The sequence below is a fragment of the Protopterus annectens genome, chromosome 9.part0 (assembly GCF_019279795.1).
Source record: "Protopterus annectens isolate FY-2018-M chromosome 9.part0, PAN1.0, whole genome shotgun sequence".
Classification (NCBI taxonomy): Eukaryota; Metazoa; Chordata; order Ceratodontiformes; family Protopteridae; genus Protopterus; species Protopterus annectens.
The window spans coordinates 1,779,112,791-1,779,132,968 of record NC_056743.1 but is presented as its reverse complement, the minus strand read 5'-3'; positions in this window follow the sequence as shown (position 1 = coordinate 1,779,132,968).

The window sequence follows — 20,178 nt, the reverse complement described above, 5'->3', positions numbered from 1 at the left end:
CATGTTAACACAATCACCAATTTTCTTTTAAAATATTAATGACATATTTACTATTACTAAAAAAAGCTGTGACATAGGGGAAATAAACATCACTAAAAGCCAGACTGTTGCTCTCAACCATCACATCAAACTTAAAGTGCTGACACATTTAAAGTATTTATTCTATTTCATTTTATTCTTGATATTTAAAAGATCTTATTTAGGTATAAAGGGCATTTAGTTTTAACTACCTCCGGGAATGTTTGAGGTTATTAAAGAGTACTAGAGAATCAACAGATGACCAGTATAAACGATTGCATAGTGATGCGATATGCACTAACTGGTTCTCTGAGACAGTAGCTGCTGCATGGACTAGACTAGTACATTTTATTAATGCAAACACTAGTTTAAATATTTCTAGGAACACCTTGGACACTTATTATGGGAATGTCCATTTAGTATTTTGGCAGGCTAGAAGGGCGTTAGTGCCCAAGTCTTAACTATTTATATGTGTGTATGTATCTAAATTAATTCTGCAAAATACTGACTTTACAAATCACAGTGGAGTCTCTATCTCAGTTTAACTATTAACATTTTCTATTCACACAACATATGCAACACCAAACATTTTCTTACTGACTTTTCTTTAATCTCTACATGTATGATTTGTCTGCCATTCTACTCTGTGTTTTTCCTCCTTCTGTATCGGCCCTCTTCAGTCTCAGCAATCTACCCATCATCATACTCCTATCATCTCCCCTTTAACACCACCAAAAACAAACTAGTACCCCACAAACATCTGTAATTTCCAAACTTCGTGTTTATACTATTCCCTCCAAAAATCTCCTACTAACATATTAGATCAAGATGGTTGGACAGCTACTGACTGACAGAATGCACAAGAGCAAAGCAAAACAAAATCTTTATATTGCCCACACATCTATTTATACTGTCTCTGGTAATATATATTATTTTATTAAGAGTCAATATTCAATCTAAATTTAGTCCAAGGTGGCTCTCTAATTTATTAAACAAATTTTGCACTGATGCTTTATCCTGTTACCTACTAAATTATGGCTCTATCAGGAATAAATTAGGTCAGCTTAGTACATTCCCAAACTCCAGTCTCTAAACCTTGTTGCTTTTAAAGATTCATGCCTTAAAGATCAGAACCCCTGTATCCATCACGTTTTCTAAGACTACATTTACACATTTCATGCTAGGCTTAACAAGTGTATATCAGACTTTACTTATATTTACATCACGCTACGTTCCAGCTCAGACTCAGATCCTAACTGACGCCTAATCAAGGTTCTTGCAGGTAATAACAACCCACTCCACACAGCAGCTGGAAATCCTCCTCCTCCACCCTCCGGCAAGTACTAATCACTCCTAGATAAAATTACATCAGCTAAGTAAAAAATAATTATAATTCTTGGTAATACCAGTTAAAATTCTTAGGCCCACTCCTAGGCCTAAATTTCATTACTGGACACATGGCAGATCTTAGTTTCATTCATCTTAAATAAGATCCCACACATTCTAGCCTGTAATCAATTTGCTGCTCTCTGATTGATTTTCCTATTATAGATTATCCCAATAACCATTAATTCTGTCTGTATTAGTGATCACTGTTCATTTACTTTAAAAATTAACATAGCAGTAAATACTTCCTCATTAGCCTGAACATAAACCCCTACTGAACATAAACCCCTACGTCACGATATAGGTTGCCTACTTGCTTACAGACAGAACTCACACAGTAAGAATAGCTCCACGTCCAACTCTAAACCAGTCACAAGTGGTGTCCCGCAAGGCTCAGTCCTGGGACCCCTATTGTTTGCCATATACTTCTCAGACGTACAGGCAAACACAAGAGGACTATGGCTAACCAAGTTTGCTGATGCCTGTAAACTGGGAGCCATAACTGACTCTCCGGCTGACACAGACATCTTCCAAAAGGGCCTTACTGAGATGGACAGCTGGTGTCAAAGTCATGGCCTCAAGCTAAATGCCAAAAAATGCATAGTCATCCCGTTTGGGAAAAACAAAACACATATGAATTACCACATAGGTGGCAGCCCCCTTAATACAGAAGAGGTAATAAGACATCTGGGGACCCAGATAGATAGTAATCTCTCCTTTGACAATCATATTGTCAAAGTAGTTAGGAAATCCTTCTATGTGGCCCATCTAATTACTAAAGGGTTCGCATCTAGAAATAAAGAGGTTATAGTGCCCCTCTACTCCTCACTCATTAGACCCATCATAGAGTACAATGCCCCATTTGGGATGTACCTCACAAGACACTTCCAACAGCTGGAAAGACCACAAAAGTACCTCACCAAGAGGATTACTGGTCTCAAACATATGTCCTATGCAGCCCGACATAAAAAACTCCGGCTGTACTCAGTGGAATATTGCTTACTCAGAGGTGATCTCTGCCTGACTTACAAAGCCATGTCCAACTCAGAATTGATGGACATGATCCACATAAAGAAATCCAAGTCACTGCAAGCCACGCGCTCTAGTGAGCTAAACCTCACCACAATAATAAATAGAACATGCTGGGGGGATAGATTCCTGTCACAGAGACTCCCCATGCTTTGGAACAAAATTCCAGATTACATCAGGCAGAGCCCCTCACTAACACTCTTCAAGAGAAACCTTGACGAGTGGATGGGTAACAGAAAATACACCCCTGAGATCACATCATTGGCTCTGCTTGACAGAGGATTAGTTAATTAATCAATGGGGTGGCAAAAGCCTACACACTCTGCATAGGCTTATAAATGCCCTCGGGCAGATAGCCTAGTACCTACCTATGAACCTATACTACTTTCATTCAGGCCAAAACACACATAAAATATAAGAATCATAAATCAGTCCTATCATTCCATAATTTGTCACAACATCTTTTTCTCTCAATACCCTTGCTGGGCTACTGAAACTGTCATCAATACTCCAAGAAAAATACTTTCTTATAACCTCAAAACATGAGGTTAAGAAATGAAATAAGCAAGAATCACCATATATGACCATAGGCTTATTTAGATGAACTGGAGAGTGCAACTTTTAAATAGCTATACAAATTAGGAAGGGTGACATCGGTATCAGAAGAGTAGTTGGAGATAAGGGAACTCTTTAATAAAGATGGTAGAAAGGTAGAAAATACTATTTGTGAGTAAGGGAACAGGTGACTAAGACAGATTAGACAGGTAAAATGAGTAGGAAAGAGGAAGGGATAGGACTAAAATAACTCAATAAATGTTAGAATTTACTGCTGAGGATGCTAACTGGGGTGAAACAAGTATATGTTGGAAGTGCATGCTCACTAAATGATCCAAGATAGGAGAAATTAAGAATTAAGTTAATGCCCAGTTTCAAAACTGTAAGACTGAAACAAAAGGTAAAACTTGAATGATTTGCAAGGACATAGGATAAACAAAGTGATTAGCATCTAGATTGAAGAGAAAGGCCCGAGAGGAAGAGGTGAGGGAAGAGAATGGCAAAACAGGAATGAGGCATGGTCCTACTGATGCTGTGGAGACCTAACAAATTGGCCCTAATACGACACTAACAACTTTAATTAATTTATAGATAGTATTATGTCCTAATTATATTAAAATCAGAGGGGGTCATATAGAAAACAGTATTTTAGGTGGTAGAAAGTGAAGGCACATCGAACCTTATTGTTATAGGACTGCAGGAACAACCAAATGTTTGTTATGGGGCCTTGAGGGATGACATGACTCTCTGGCAAGTGTCTGAAGTGGGTCTGAAAGTTATATCTATTGGGGTTAAAAAGGTTTGGAGTCAGGAGAAGTAAATACACTTGCACAGAAGGTGATATTAAATCTAGCAAGGTGAATTCAATCTATATTGCAGACAACTTGAAAATCATACAGTTATTAGGGACATCTCAGGTGAAATAAATAAATATTTAGGCACTGCAAAAGATAATGAGGGAGTATAGAAGAGGGAAATAAAGTGCGGTAATAGTATTTAATAAAACTGCAAATTTAGTTTTGAAATTAAAAAGATAAATGTTTCTTTTTCTTCTAATTTATTTTATCATTCCTGTAACATGTGAATGTGTTGTCCATGGACCTTCCTCCATAATGACTAGGCCACAGCAGCAAAGACGGATTCAGAGAGGAAACTGGATTTAATGGTGAAAACCCAGCCAGATATGGAGACAACCTGCAAAGCTTCAGACAGTGATGTTAGGTCAGCACTGATCCTCACATCCAGGAGTCATGGGTCAAAAACCTTTTTAATGAATCACTATGCTAGCAAGTAAGGACTGAGTAATGGAGAGGAATAAAGGGAGGAATGGACCAGAAAGTAATGACCTTGATGAAATAGTAGAGAAGAGAAGAATATAGCAGAGACATTATCCAGTTTGGTAGATTACATTTTGCTGTTACTGTTGTAGCTATCTGCCATCAGCTATGCTCTCAGGTCCCCTCAAAGGTCTTCTGGTCTTACTTAAACAGGAATTACCTATGCGCCCTTCCTGGGCCATGGTTCCAAAAAAGTAAAATCTGTGTGTAAGCAACCAGTAGGCTGAGAAATCAGCATGTCCTGATTTGACACTATCCTGACATGTACAATGGACTTTTTGTTATTCACTACTGACTGTTCTACCAAATACCCTATATGTGTAATATCATATATGAGCCTTTGGACAACAGTTGTCAGTCTCTGATTGGTTGTCTGACTGGAATCTCCAAGATTTTCATCAAGATAGGTGAGCTTGTAAAAATTCATCATAAACCATATCATCCCAGATGATTACTCAAGTCACAGGATCACTACTCAAACCTGAATCACTTTGGTCACAGTTAGAGCTTTACCCCGTGCATCATAAAGTTGGATGTTTAGTAGCAATTGTTAGCCAACAATACCTAAACATCATAAGATTTATTTATTTTACAGTGATTCCTTGTCTGCCCCATTTTAGGGCAAGCATTATTCTTTAAATTTATAGATATAGATACAGATAAATATAGAAAGGTATAGATATGAAGAACCATTTATTTGTTTATTTATGTATTTATTCATTTATTTGTCTTTGTTTACCAGGAAAGGTCAACTGGGTAATATTCATTTTCAGCGGAGGCCTGGGGAAAAAAGCTCTGTTTGCTTACATTGCATTATACTAAGTTCCAGTCAAACAGAGTAGTTACATTTCTATATACAGTTATACACAAACAGTAGTTTCATTTCTATTTACATTTATACATGAATAGTAATTACATTTATACATATACATCCTAAGATTTTACCGAGGGGAAGTTATTAAAGAGAAAGCACACGTGCAAGTTATTGGATTGTACAGGCAGCAGTTATGTATAAAAATTGTTTTGTCATTTCAGTAAGAGGTTGAGAACATTATGTTTAAGGAGAGTATTTGAATAGCATTGTACAGTGAAAAAGATTTTAATCTTCTGATGAGTATATACAGGACCAGGATTGGTTAAGATGTTGTTTAAGTAGTGGTTTAGAACTACTGAGTTTGTTGGAGAGTTTTATTTGCATGGGGATACTATTCCAAAGTTTAGCAACACATTGGAATTAGAGCGAGTCTCCTGCAACATTATTTGATTTATTTGTAAGTAGTAAAAATGTGTTACTAGCATGGAGGTCCCTTGCCGGACAGTAGGGTAGTAATAAGTTATGTAATGCAAGGCATTTTTCTGGATGATGAATGAGTTAGTGTGCTATAGTCAGTTGTGAATATGTTAGAGAGTTGTACAGTTCAAGACAGTTTAATTGCTTTTAGCTAAGAAAATGATGGGTCCTATGAGGGAGACAGGTGGCACATTTATCTATTTTATTGTAGCAGGAGGCAAGTTTCTTTCTTTGAGTATTGTTTATGTTTGTTAGGATAAGAATGGTGTATAAGAGAGTTGAAAGTAAGAAGCTGGTGGCTAGAGTTTTTCTTGCAATATCTGTAAGGAATCCATTGATTTTATAAAGGGAGCCTAACTTCAGGTATGTAGATTTAATACTATGCAGTATATGCTGGTCATATTTGAGATTGTCATCAATTATAATGCCTAGAAGTTTACTGTGATTTACAGTTTCAGTGACAGCATCATTTGCTGACTTTATGGTAATATATTGTTTCAGATGTTGGAAAATTTTGAGGTGGAAAGCATTAACTTAGTTTTCTTGGGGTTGAGTAAGAGGTTTCATTCTTTGAGCCAGGTTTCTACAGCAGAGAAAGATTTTTGGGCATGGTTTTATAGCTTATTGATTGTTGAGGCTGCACTTATTAATGTTTAGTCATCTACATATTGAACTAAACTAGCTTATGAGTGGAGGTGTGAAGGTCATAGATAAATATATTAAATAGGAGAAGACCTAAGACAGAGCCCTGAGGGACACCTGTAGTAACTGGTCAAAGGACGAGTAATGACTTGTTACTTTCCAGAGAGGTAACTAAGGAACCACAACAAGGAGTATTGTGAAAGTCCTATTGCAGATAGTCGAATGAGCAGTTGCTGGTGCGAGGCAATATCAGATGATTTTGACAAGTCTAAGAACATAGAGAATACAAGCAGACCATTGTTTCTTTGCTAGTTTATTATACTGGTAAAATGTAGTAGAGCAGTAGTGGTGCTGTCCTGGGGCCTAAAGCCATGTTGTGTTTCTGAGAGTGGGTTATTTGAGGTTAGGTATTCCATCAGCTGCATATGGATGCATTTCCTCTATTATTTTGGAGAGGGTGAGAGAATCACTATTGGTCTGTAGTTATTAAACTCTGTAGATGTGCCGCCTTTGTGTAGTGGTATGATTGCAGGATTCTTTCAGCAGTGATGGGACATACCTTTCTGATATGTACTTAATTAGTATGGTCACAGGGAAGACTATGACTTCTGCAGACATTTTAGGTAGTCTGATAGTAGTTGGTCTACTGCAAAAGAAGTAGTTTTAAGATTAAGAAGCAGCTTCCTTACAAGTGAGGTAGGTACTGGACTAAAATTGAAGAGCTGGGGATGGTTTTCAATATAATGACCATATATAATGCTTTGCTGATCAAAATCAATAGAAGTTATTTCTATACACTTACACACACATGCACACACACACAGATTAACAGACGCATGAATGCACACAAGAGTAAAGTCACTGAAACTAGAAAAAAGTTCTAAATGTGCAATCCACCCATTCTGCCACATGTACGGTAGCGAGCTCTGTATGAGATAATATACTTTTAGTTTCCATGACTTAACTGCTGTAAAGGACCATCAATATGGTACACAACAGTTTAACTTGCAGTGATCTTTGTGTAAACCTAATTTGTTGAACTTTTGCATTCAGTTTCAGGTTTACTACTTAATCTAAAATTAAGCAAGTTTCAGAAGTCTGCATTTCAAAACAACAATGTACTCCTTGGACATAACTTTCAGGGCCATGTCAAAGCATAACTCTAGTAATGTGAATGGAACGAATCAAAGAAAGTTGGAGACAGCTAGCATCAATAGATCTGCAAATATCTAGTTACCCAATGATGACATTAAATAAAAACACTTTTGATTTCCACTCAATATGTCACTTTTATCAGATAGATTAATGAGCAAGTATTAGCAGCAACTTTCAAAAACTCAATAAGGGATAATTCCCTCAGTAATTCGAATCATTATTAGAGAACAGATTTACTTGCTATATCTTCCCTTCAGAGTTCTTACTCCCATGTGGAACTGTTTGTGTGCTGTAATTTAAATCCTCATCAATAACAAGAAATCTATGGGGACAGAAGCATGGTTTTAAAAAGTGCATGTTTCCTATGATTGACTGCCACACCATTTTGGATGCACTGGGAAGGTAAGGTATACCAATGTTACTTTTTCTTTTTCAGTCTATACCACTTGACATGGTATGGGATGTGTGTGATAACTGTGACTGTACTACACGTTGAAGACATTAGTCTGAAAAGTATTCCTTTACTGTGATTTACAGCAGATCATGTGCATTTCAGGGATTATAACTGTGTGCAGTTAAAAGTGTAGAACAGATAAAAGAAAACATATCAGTAGTCTGGTTGTTTCCTTTACATATGTTCTTCTTTCTGTAAAAGTTAAAGAAATGAAAATCACAACATTTTGAATAGGTTCTATCATGAATAACTCGTACTCCACACTAGGTCAGATATACAACTGTAATAAACGAGTCAAATCCTGAAAGCAGTTGCCTGTGTACCTTAGTTTTATTTATTTATTAAAATATTTGTATGGGTAACTAAAAAATGAAATCCACACAGTGCTCAGCCAGGTAAAATTCAGCAAATAACTGAAGAAACCAAGTCAGTCAGTTAGCAGCACAGCAAAAAACTTTTAATCCACAGAGATAAAATCCACAAATAAGAACTTAACTGTTACTTGTGGATTTTAACTCTGTGGATTAAAAGGTTTTTTCTGTGTTGCTAACTGACTGTTTTGGTTTTTTCTGATATTTGTATGGGTATGTAGTGACATGTCCCAAATTTAGCCATTCCTTTCTTATGTCAGACAGGTATTCACATTAATAGCACAGCAGAACTCCTTACATTCTCTGTTCTTGTTTTGCCAGCCTTAAAAAAACAGGATGTCGCCCTCATGTCAGAAACATGCAGCCACTTAAGTCTGGTGGTTGTGCCCATTTAGTTGAGGCCCATCTGTATAATAAAAGATACTGTCACTACTGTTGTCTGCTTTGGACTGCATCCATTACGGTGACAGACACCGTAGAGATCAACAAAGTCTTTTTTATGTGTTTAAATTAAAGCACTGGGATCAAAAGCTGCCTTTAGCAAGGATTTGGAAGCTGATACCATTAAAGGCTTAAAGCAGCCTGGATGTTTTTATGCATCTATATAATTTATAAGGATATCAGGACTTTGTTCCAAAGTTTAATAAGTAGACTCTTTTCAAGCAAAACTGATAAGGTATAATCCTAAAAACTGAAGATGGTCAAAATAATTCTTGCTTCAACAAACTGGAATCCATTGAGTAAGCTTTCTTTGTATATATTTCATAGATATAGCATCACATTTAGGGTAGGAACAAATATAGAGTTGTTTTTAATAATTCACCCAACATACTGTATACAGCTTTATTAACAGATTAGGAGATTTTGTTGCTATGGTCCTAGTGATGAGGGTGACAGTATTTTGAGCCTTTGATTTAATCATAGAAATATTCTCCTTAAAACTCATGTTTCTACCCATTGTAATCCCCAAATCCTTATAAGTATGTACTGTATTCACAATAGGTCTACTACTAATAATGGCAAAGCTAGATACAGCTGGACAAGACCTTTACACTTTACTTAAATTTAAATCATTCTCCTGCAATCAGTCAATCAAGGAAGCCAGAAGGGCATGGAATGATGCATCATCTTCCTCCATTTTGATGAAGGTACCTGCTTTAATATCAGCAGCATATTTTAATATCCAGTAATTACTAGAGGCAGGCAGTACAGAAAACACATAATGAGACCCAGTACAGATTCTTGAGGTACCCCAGATTTTACAAGTAACTAGTTAGAAAAGCGCCAACAACTTAATTCTTTGTTATGTACTAACCTGCAGCCGTATATTCAATAGTTTATGGATCTACTTTAAGCTTCGTTATGCTTTTGTAATATTATTTCAAACACTGTTGACAGCTTTACACAAAGCTAAATAAACTTTTAGTAAGTCATATTCCTGCACTAACATCTTTAATGATAAACTCAAAGAAATCTGCCATACTAGTAAATGGGTAATATTTCTGTAAATCCATGTTGGGTAATATTTATACTGAATCCTGTGTTATTCTCATTGAGACAACAAAAACGTTTACAAACATTTCATAAAAGGTGATGCTAGTTTAACATGTCTATAATTATTAACTAAGTCACACTTCTTACATATATGAACTGGCACTACATCAGCTAGTTACTTTCCATATGTATAAGTTGTATAATAAATAGCTGATAATTTGAGATGTTGTCTTGACTTATCAATTTATTGTCACTAACTTAAAATCAATAAGCTTGTGCTTAGCATATTGGCTGTTCAGAAAATGGGCCAAAGCATCCAATTTGTCTATGTGTTGCACACAGTTGACTTTTGATTATACTGGCCAGACATCTAGTTTTTGAGCGGTAATTACTCTCTTTATAAACAACTATTTCTGGAAGGGCTATACTTAGTAAGTTACAGTTATCCTTACTAATACCCACATGCATTACTGTGTGATTAAACTTGTAAACTAATAATGTAAATACAGTAGCCATGAGTTAAATTTAAGAATTATAACATGTTTTTGTAATCTCTCTTACAATAATCTAATCACTTTCTTTGGTAAATATTATTTCCATGTGGAATGCCACCTCTGAAAAAGAGGCTACTAGCCTAATGGGACTAACCTGGTCAACAAAGGATAAATAAAAAAAAATCAATAAATAAATTGTTGGCTTACTTTATGGACACAGGAGATGTTGGTGGGAGCCATGCAAGACTTAATTCCATTTACTTTCTTTCCTTTTGAAGAGCTTCATGGCCATACATTTTATAAATGTAGTACTGCCTGTCACAGTGTGAAGCTGCTTGGTTTTCTAACAAACAAGTTAAAAATATGTGGTAGATATCGTGATGCATGTAAGATGTTTTCAAATACCTCAAGAATGTTAGGGAACTTCTAGGAGCCTTATCAAAGATTCATTTCAGTAAACTCATGCTTTACTTTTATTATTTTATTTAAGTGTATCTGTCTGGATGATTAGTTTATTCTGTTGCCTTGCTTCTCAGCTTTGTGGGTTTGTACTGTGCAGTTTGTTAGCAGTATGACTGCTCCATACTCTGGGTCCATTAGTATAAATGTTATTTATTTCAGAGTACCTAAAAGTGCTTGGGACTGTAGAATGTGTCACTAGGATAATCCTGTAGAAACATTTGAAAGTGTCACTTGAGTCTAAAGGAAATGAAGTCATGTTCAGCATGACAGCTATTTTTATTATCTGTTACATAACATTGCAAAAAAGTGTACCATTCATATTCCAACGAACGCTTAGTTGAAACACTTGCTGTCCCTTTTGCTTTTTCTTTATTACTTTTCTGCATTTTTTTTTCTAAATCTCACTTGGGGTGCTAACAGCTGTGGCTAAAAGGGAATGTTTATATGGTCACTGAAAATGTGATTCAAAAACTCTAGCTGCAAAACCATCTTTATCATCTATTCAGCATGTCTCTGAACTGCACAGAGTTACCACTAGTGATAACACCTTCCTGTGGCAATCACCACTGGTAGCCCATGCATCAAGTTGGAGCAGGACCCCCCCCCCCCTGTTTAGTCTCCTACAAAAATGAACAGATTCAAATACACACACACACACACACACACACACACACACACACACACACACACACACACACACACACACATACACACACACACACACACACACACACACACACACACACACGCATGTGCACACACACAAACACACACATATACTAGTGTAACTCCTGGCTTTGACCAAAAGTCTTCAATATGGGCTTTTAAAGGTATGTTAGCCACTCAATGGGCACACCACTATCCTTTACAACTGTTGCTGATTTTACCCCTTCTCTGTTCTTCAAAATTCATGGGCCATTACAGTCAGGCAATAATACCACATATTAAGACATTCATACTTCTTATAGTTCAGAAATATATTAAGCAGTAGTGACTGGCTGTTTTTCCGTTTTTAATTTGTAACTTTTTAAGAGACTTAAGGAAAGATTTAAATTGTCTCTCTGTTATCTAATTTTAGTGCTGAGGACTAAACCTCTCTTATTTAGTTGTTCTGAGTGCCAAGAGTACCTGGTTCGACTGGTTTTCCCCTGCTGTTCTGTTACCACTTTAAGTGACTAAAGGTGATATTAAACAAGTATCCCTGCTATGAAATGGTAGTGCAGAATACTAAAGTGTTAATGAGCTACTTTGTAAGCCAAGGTACAGGATTTGAAGCTTTTTTTAAGTGACTTAGGGGGATATTTAACATTTCTGGTGTCTACTGTCCCCCACTTCCCTATGTATACCTCTTTCATGCTGCAGAGCTGTTGCTTCCTAAGTTTTTATGTGGGGTTATGGTAATATTTAAATAGTATCCTTCGTGTCTAGTTTCCACTGTTCCCATACAACTTTTGTGTTGCAAAACTGTTGTTCTATTAATTCTTTATGTGATGTTAGGGTAATATTTATATTTAAAGACTATCTCTGGTGCTAGTGTTCCCTTAGCCCATATGCCTTTTATCTCACAAAAACTGTTGTTGTTTAAATTGCTTAATTGAATTTAGAATAATGCAGATCTTTCCTTGGTGTCTAGAGTCCCTTCCGAATATTTCAGGATTTGTTCATTAGTCTAGGGGATTTTAGAGGTATGACAGTCTCCACACACAGAAACATGCATAAACATACACAATCATACACACACACACACACACACACACACACACACACACACACACACACACACACACACACACACACACACTCTCACACATACACACGCACACACACACACACACACACACACACACACACACACACACACACACGCACACACAAGCATGTCATTTCAGCTCAGACTGCAGGAGGCATTGATGTAGGCAAAACAGCAAGACCACTGGCCAATCAAAAATAGGAATTCAAAAATATAATTCCTAGAAGCAGGTTAAAATCTCTACCATTAAAAAAAAAATTCTTCTGGCAGCCAGTCAGAGCATATGATATTACAAAGGTCATGTCTTGGAATATCCCCAAGCTTTATTGCATTACGACTACTGAAACAATTCCCATCATAGATAACATGTTTGGGAGGATACTAAAAGTCTTAACAGAAACAGAATAATTTGTCCTATTCTCTTTATTTGCAGTAGAGGAACAGGGATAACATATGTAGCCCTGGTAAAGTTCAGTTACGAGTCAGCTTTCAGACAGACCTATGGCAACAATTACAATGAAAGGGAATAATACCTGTAGTACATAAAAATCCATGGTTCCCCCTCTAGGTCTGACATATAGATAGAGCAGCTGCACCCAATAATTTTGGCCAGACTCAGTGGTCCTGCAGTGTCCTTGGGTAGTTTTAACATTACACTTATGTTAAGTATTGAGATTCACAAAATATAAATTGCAAGTGAACCTAATTACCTTGCAGGGGCATAGTAAGTGCATACTCAGTCCGATGCCTTGGCATGCTTAGGTATTGAAATGAGTGATGCCTGCCTCCTTGGAATGATGTCATTCTGGAGGTGTGGCACAAAACATAGTTCAGCACTGCAAGATGTGGGTTGGAGTGCATAGTTCTGCAGTCCCACACTGGGTTTTTGGAATCCATCCCTTTATTTCAATATATCACATATTCTGCATCTGCATTTGTAATGATGATGATAAAACAGATGATTTTCTGCACACATTTTCTACAGAGAAATTTTAGAATTCTGTTTTATTCATTTCAGCAGGGTTCTGTCTAATCCCAGAGATTTTTGCAATGCTTTTGACTTAGTAATGCAGTTTCTCATGGCTATCTGCTTAATTGTTCTAAGTGTCTCTGTGAATGTGTAAAATATATTATCTTTCTCTGCAAATATTTCTGCAATCTGCATATTTTTCATTGTACTGTTTAACTCAGTTTTTACACTATACATTGTGCTTTGTTTGCATTGAGTACAGTTTACATTTTTATGACCACTGTCCATCTGTGTAGTGTGAATTTGTTTATTGAATTCATGCCCATAGACACAAATACGTATTTTCAGGTATACTGAATTGAGTTGACTGAGATTACAGTGCTGTTGCTTTAAAAGCTGTCCATATAATCTAGTTTTATAGATTCAATTTGAGTAGCTTTGACCTAAGATTTATTTTAAGTCCAGGATAGGGCAAAAGTAAACACGAAGATTTGATAACTTCCATTTGACAACGATAGTTCAAAACATAACCTTAGATAATATGTTATACTCTGCTTAGGAATCAAGCTTAAACACAGAAGATTTGCTATTTATGTGTAGTGTTTCAAATCAGATATCTTTCTTGGCCATAAGTTAACATTTTTTTTTATTTATTTGTTTATTTGTCTTTATTATTTTTTTGCTACCACTCTTCCTGATTTTGCTTTTCACACTGTTTTCAGAAATTATTTCAGCACTTTTCCCAGGCATTTCACTCTTTACATAATCATCACTCTCTGAACATTAATGTTTTGAGTTTGTGACTTTTTTCTCTTCAGGCACATTCTTTCATAATGGCCAACTACACTACCACATCCTACAGACGTGACTTTGTGTTGTCTCATTTTGGGGGCACAGCCAGAGTGGGTACATTGATGATGGCACTTTGCTGCGTATTTGTTACTGGATAACACCTTGGACTACATGTTTAATGACTGCATGTAGTTGCACTGATTTTTATTTTTACAGCTGATGTGATGTGTGTGTGTGGGGGGGGGGGGTGTCTGTCAGTTTTACACCTGTCTTTGTTAGCAGATAAAGATTTTAAATGCAGATTTTGTAGACATACTCTCACACTCCCAAGTTGAAGGCTGGAGTTGGCATGATGAATAAGGTGTTTACCTTATGCACACAAAGTACAGAGTTTGGTTCTCACAATTGAAAGGAAATTAGCTAGGCTTTAAATTGTCTGCAAGGGTAGCTAGCCTAGTACTTGCGTATGAAGTCTTAAGTTTGACTTTCTTAATAGTTTGCCTCATATAGCTCTTATTTATATCACAGACAGTTATGTCAAAGGTTAATGAATCATGTAACGTTCTCCAGATCTACAATCATGTACCATGGGTATCAGATTAGTTACATATGCATCAATATATTTATCTGTTTATTTGTTACACTTTTTAACCAAAGTATTTGTGTAATCCAAATGGACGAATTCCAGTGAGGGATGGGAATACAGCAGTCAATGTACATTATAAAAGATTATGCAAAACATTTATTTACATTCAGAATCAACACCAAAGATATCACCATTGGCATAAGAGCTAAGGTCTTTGCCTCTCAGTCAGAAAATACAGGGTTCCATCCTAACCTCACACACTCTGTGTGTGCCATGTTTGCATATTTGTTTTGGATTTCTCCCAAAAACATTTTTTTCTACTTCAAGGCTGAACCTGAGAGGTATATAAACAGAGTGCACTCACTCAAAACTGAATGGAGTCATGAGCAGCAGTGGAGACTCTAGGTGAAGGCGTTCAAACAATTTTGTAGGCAGTGACTGTGGTGGGCAGTATCCTTCAGATACTGTCCTCTATCAGTTCTGAAATTACTTACTCAGAGTCTGCTTGTAACGTTACATCATCTCCATATAGTGGCTTTATTGATCTGCCACTTCTGGTGCAGCGGATAGTGTTGTCACCTCACAGCAAGAGGTTCTCTGGTTTGATCCTTGGCTGGGGTGTCTTCTGTGCGGAGTCTGCATGTCCTCCCTGAGGTTGCGTGGGTTTCCTCTGGGTGCTCCGGTTTCCTCCCACATGCCAAAGACATGCTGTAGGTGGATTGGACACTCTAAATTGGCCCTAGGTGTGAGTGTGTGTGTGTGTGTGTGTGTGTGTGCCTTCAGTGGAATATTGGGTGCCAGGCTGGCAACTCAACACTATAAAACTCTACTGCTAATCATGAGCGGACAGGTGATCCACTGTGGCAACCCCTAACCGGGAAAAGTCGAAAGAAGAAGAATTGATCTGCCACCTCTAATGTGTTTGTTAATGGAGCCCTTTACAAGTATGAACAGGAGTTGGCTCATACCTGAATCATGGTGTATACCCAGTGGGAACCTTTCTGTAAGTCCAAACACTTCTTATACTTTCTTCATTGGGCCTTGTATGTAGCCTGCACTAATTCTACCAGTGTTTCTGGATTTCAAACCATCACAGAACTTCCCAAATTAGCTTTATTGGGACATTCTCATTCACTTTTTTTGTGTCAAGCAATGTTCATTTTGATTCATTTGTCATCTCCAGCTTCTTCACATCTATCTGTCACACTGCAAACATCAGGCCAGTAGTACTGCATCCTGATATGAATATGAATTTCTAATCTCCCATTTTACATTCTACTTCTCTGTGAATCTGTTTATTGGGCACCCCCCCCCAACACTGTAATGTAGTCTGACAGACATTTGATACCTCAGTACGTTCCACAGTTGTGAATATTATCTTTATTCTTGTACACACGTACTAGCATGCATATTCTTCAGTCATTTGGGGTATGCCTCTCTCTCCATACTGTGATGAGTATCCCCAGGAGCCATTTCCCGCCAAATGCCCAAAACATCTTGATTATATATGCATTGTTAATCTGAGCTTGCCACTTTTCCTGATTTCATCTTTTTTAGTGAACTTTGTATTTCTTCAAGGGTGGGCACTTCTTCTTCTTTCATGATGTGCTATCTATATAGCAGCATGGTTTCTTAATGGATTTCTTCATTCAGAAACTTCTTAAAGAGCTCTTTCCATCTGAGCTTGGAGTGCTCTAGAGTTGTGAGCAGACTGTTGCTGGCATCTCTTATGAATGGCATCTGCCAACTCTAACCTGATAGAGCTTCTTTGTAATATCTGATGAGCCACTTTCCAGGAGACCTTAAAGTTCTTCTGATACATTGTCTTTTGCCATTGCAGCTATACTGTTTGCCTATTAGTCAAACAGTACCCCCTCTTTGCCGTGTCTGTCTTTTCTATCTCTCACTTTTTCCTATACTCCTTTTTGATAACTTATTGGACTTCTGCTTTCCATCACCAGCTTTTCTAATATTCATTTCCTTACGTAGCTGACTGCAAACTTCTTTTGTCTTCACACATGCTGATTGTAATGTTTTCATTCTTTTTTGACTCTACTTAGTCCCTGTTCTTCCTGAAATACTAGAACCGTGACTTCTTCCTTTAACTCACTGGCTTTCATGCCAGTCAACTTCCTGTCTTCAGTCTAGTCCTTGTTTACCTTAAAGCCTTCTATGACAATTGCCTATGGCTACATGTGGTCATCAGTGGTTTATGCCACAGCCAACAATTTCAATATATATATTTTGTATCACTAACTTGACTCCCAAAGCCCTTTCCTTACTAGAAGGAAGTCTACTTTAATAGTATGTTGAGCACTGTTGTAGGTGATTCTCTTTTGTCATACCAGTTGTTGGACACCTTTCAGTCATCTTCCAGAAAAAAAGTACAGAATGGTCTCTCCTTCCTTATTTCTGCTGCCCATCCATGTGGACCTAGGTAATTCTCATATCCTATTCTGTCTGTCTTGATATGAGCTTGAAGGCCTCCCTTATCAAGACCAACACATTTTCTCCTGCTTTATTTGGGAGTTCTTGCAGCTGTTAACTGAATGCCATCTACTTCTTCACTCATTTTATGTGATTACTAAACTGCTATGTCTTTTGCTACTAGTTACTGATGATACTTTCTCCTTATTTATTTTTTATTTTTATCTTCACTTGTTGATACTCGTGCAATAATACTGATTATTATATCTCTGTTTATACCTCTCTGATTGAATTCATTGAATTCTGCTTTAATGTATATTTTCTGCATATATTACTGTAATTATACAAATTATTCCTGCTTTTATGCATATATTCTGTATATGTTATTGTATTTACTATCTGTAACACTGTTTCTACTTCTGCACCAATTAATGTTTATTTTTTCTGTATCTATGTTCTTGTTGGAACTTTTCTCCCCGGGTCTCCACTGAAAATGGGGTCTTTTAGGCCCAGTGGACTTTCCCGATAAATAAATTCAATAAATAAATAAATCTTCTGTTCATGATTGCAGATCTACTGTGGAGCATAGGCTTAAATCACAATCACTGCCTGTCATTTACACTGGAGTCTGACTGCCATAAGTCTGCCACTACTCCTGATGACATCAATCACTATCTTCAGAAGACTGTCCCTCACTACAATTCCCCCATCATTTCAAGTCTGTCCTCCATCCCACATGGTAAACTTTGGATCCCCAGTCAAAGGATGTTGCTGCATTGCCCTTTCAGCTTGTTTCCAGGATACACAGAATGTCCAGCCTCCTCCTTACCATCATACCATCTACTTCCAAACTACATACTGTCAATGACCCTATATTCAGTGTAGCAATCCTTACTTAATTTTTCACAATTCCAAGCAACCTGGTGTGGGCAGCCGGACAGAAGTTGGCCAGTAGCTTACTGACTCAGAGCTTCTCAGCTTTATGTTTGGACACATGTTGGCCAACAGAGGCATGTAAACCCCTCCTACCATCATGGATTCGAAGAATAGATCAGACTAGGCTGGGTCATTATAATCCATACCACTGTCAAATTCTTATGCCCTTTTCTATGTGATATTAGTCAATGTCAAGCCACAAAATAAAAAAAATAAAAAATCAAACTACAAAAATAAAATACAGATGGTCTCTCTGATAAAACATTTACACCAAAATGCAAAATTACATTAAATGACCATGAAAGACAACTTTTATTAATAAAAAAAAATAAAAGGATAAGCACTTTCATTTCTGCAATTAAGAACTTCATCAGTTCTATTAGTAAAAGTTGCCTTTCATGGTTATTTAATGTAATTTTCTATCTTGGTGTACCATGGCTTTTATTTTTGTGCAATAGTCAATGTGACCAAATCTCACAGAGCCATTTTATACATCATGGAACAGCTAACCCTCAAATGGCATGCAGTCTGTGGTCCATATTCTCTTACCTAGAGGATAAAATACACCCCAGTTTATGCTTAAAGCAGGCTGGTGCATACGATTCATCCCCCAGCAGAAGCTACTTAGAGATTGGGCTGCTGCCTACAACTCTGTACACCTTTGAATGCCATCTGCTAACAGATATCTCAGGTACAACAGTGAGGATTGAGTTTAAGCACAGTGCTTTCCATCTTTCAGATAGAAAAATCCACCATATTTTGAGAAGTGGAAGAACCCCTTTTAGACAGGTGGACAACATGCAAACTGCACAATAATTATGACCAGAGGGCAGAACTGAGCCCTTGACTTTGTATTTGTAAGGCAAATATCTTAAACATTATGCTTTCATGTCACAAAAACATGCACATAAACACACACACACACACACACACACACACACACACACACACACACATGTTTACTAGTCAATCTTTTCCTCCAAAAGGAAGGTGAGGTAAAGTCACATTTTATTTAGAAAGGAATAATACATTAGACCTCTCTCCTGATGAATTCTGAGCATATAAATGGTGAACAACTAAGGACCCAGAATGGAACCCTGTGAGACATTATTAACTACAAGGTCAATGGTCACCCTTGAACAATTTCTTGATTATTGATATTGCTACAGTTTAGAAACACATTTTTATGTTGCAGCCAGTAACAGTGGTTAGAAATGCAGATTATGTCTTCTGCTCCCTATATTAGGGACATTTGCACAAAGGGAGTAATATCTAGTGATTAAACATATGTGCTTTGGTTGTAACTACATACTTGAAACAGTGAACTTAGACTTAAGACAGTGCTGTTTTTCTTTGTTCATACTTTTTGTTCTCATTTTGCATTGTGTTATATTGATGAACTATAGCTTTGCTAGTTATTTTAAGGATTGTAAAATTCTTTGCTTTATAGAGACAATGATAAGGTGCTATAGAAGGGTTTGTAATTCAAGGGTGATAATGTAATAGTTATTACCAGTAGTACAACAGGATGATTTACATTAAATGTATGAGAATGACTAGAGGAGAGAGGAGAATTTTTTTTCTTGATCTGACTGAAAGGTGGTTAGATCTAAGTGCACAGTTTGCAGTATGTAGTTACAACCAAGGCACACAATTGTTAGCATTAGATATCATTATCCCTTTATGCTATGTTAAAAGGAGAGGGTATGCGATAGTAATAATAATGAGACTGAAGCCGAGGCTAAGTCCTATGACCACAAGGGAGGAGGAGCTATTATAATGTTAAAAATGTGATTAGAGATTATTTAGTAAAGGTAAATTTATGAGAAGAATTTCTGAAAGCAGGTAGTATAAATGCAACTTTCTGACATATATAAGATTTCTTCAAATGCTTTCTTATGTCAAGACAGATTGTCATATATTTGTATGTATCTATTTTTTTAATCTTGTGATAAGTTAAGGGCCAGATTGGTTGTGTGAGAAAAAATTCTCAATAAAACAAGTCTATTATCACTTAAGAAAGCAAGGC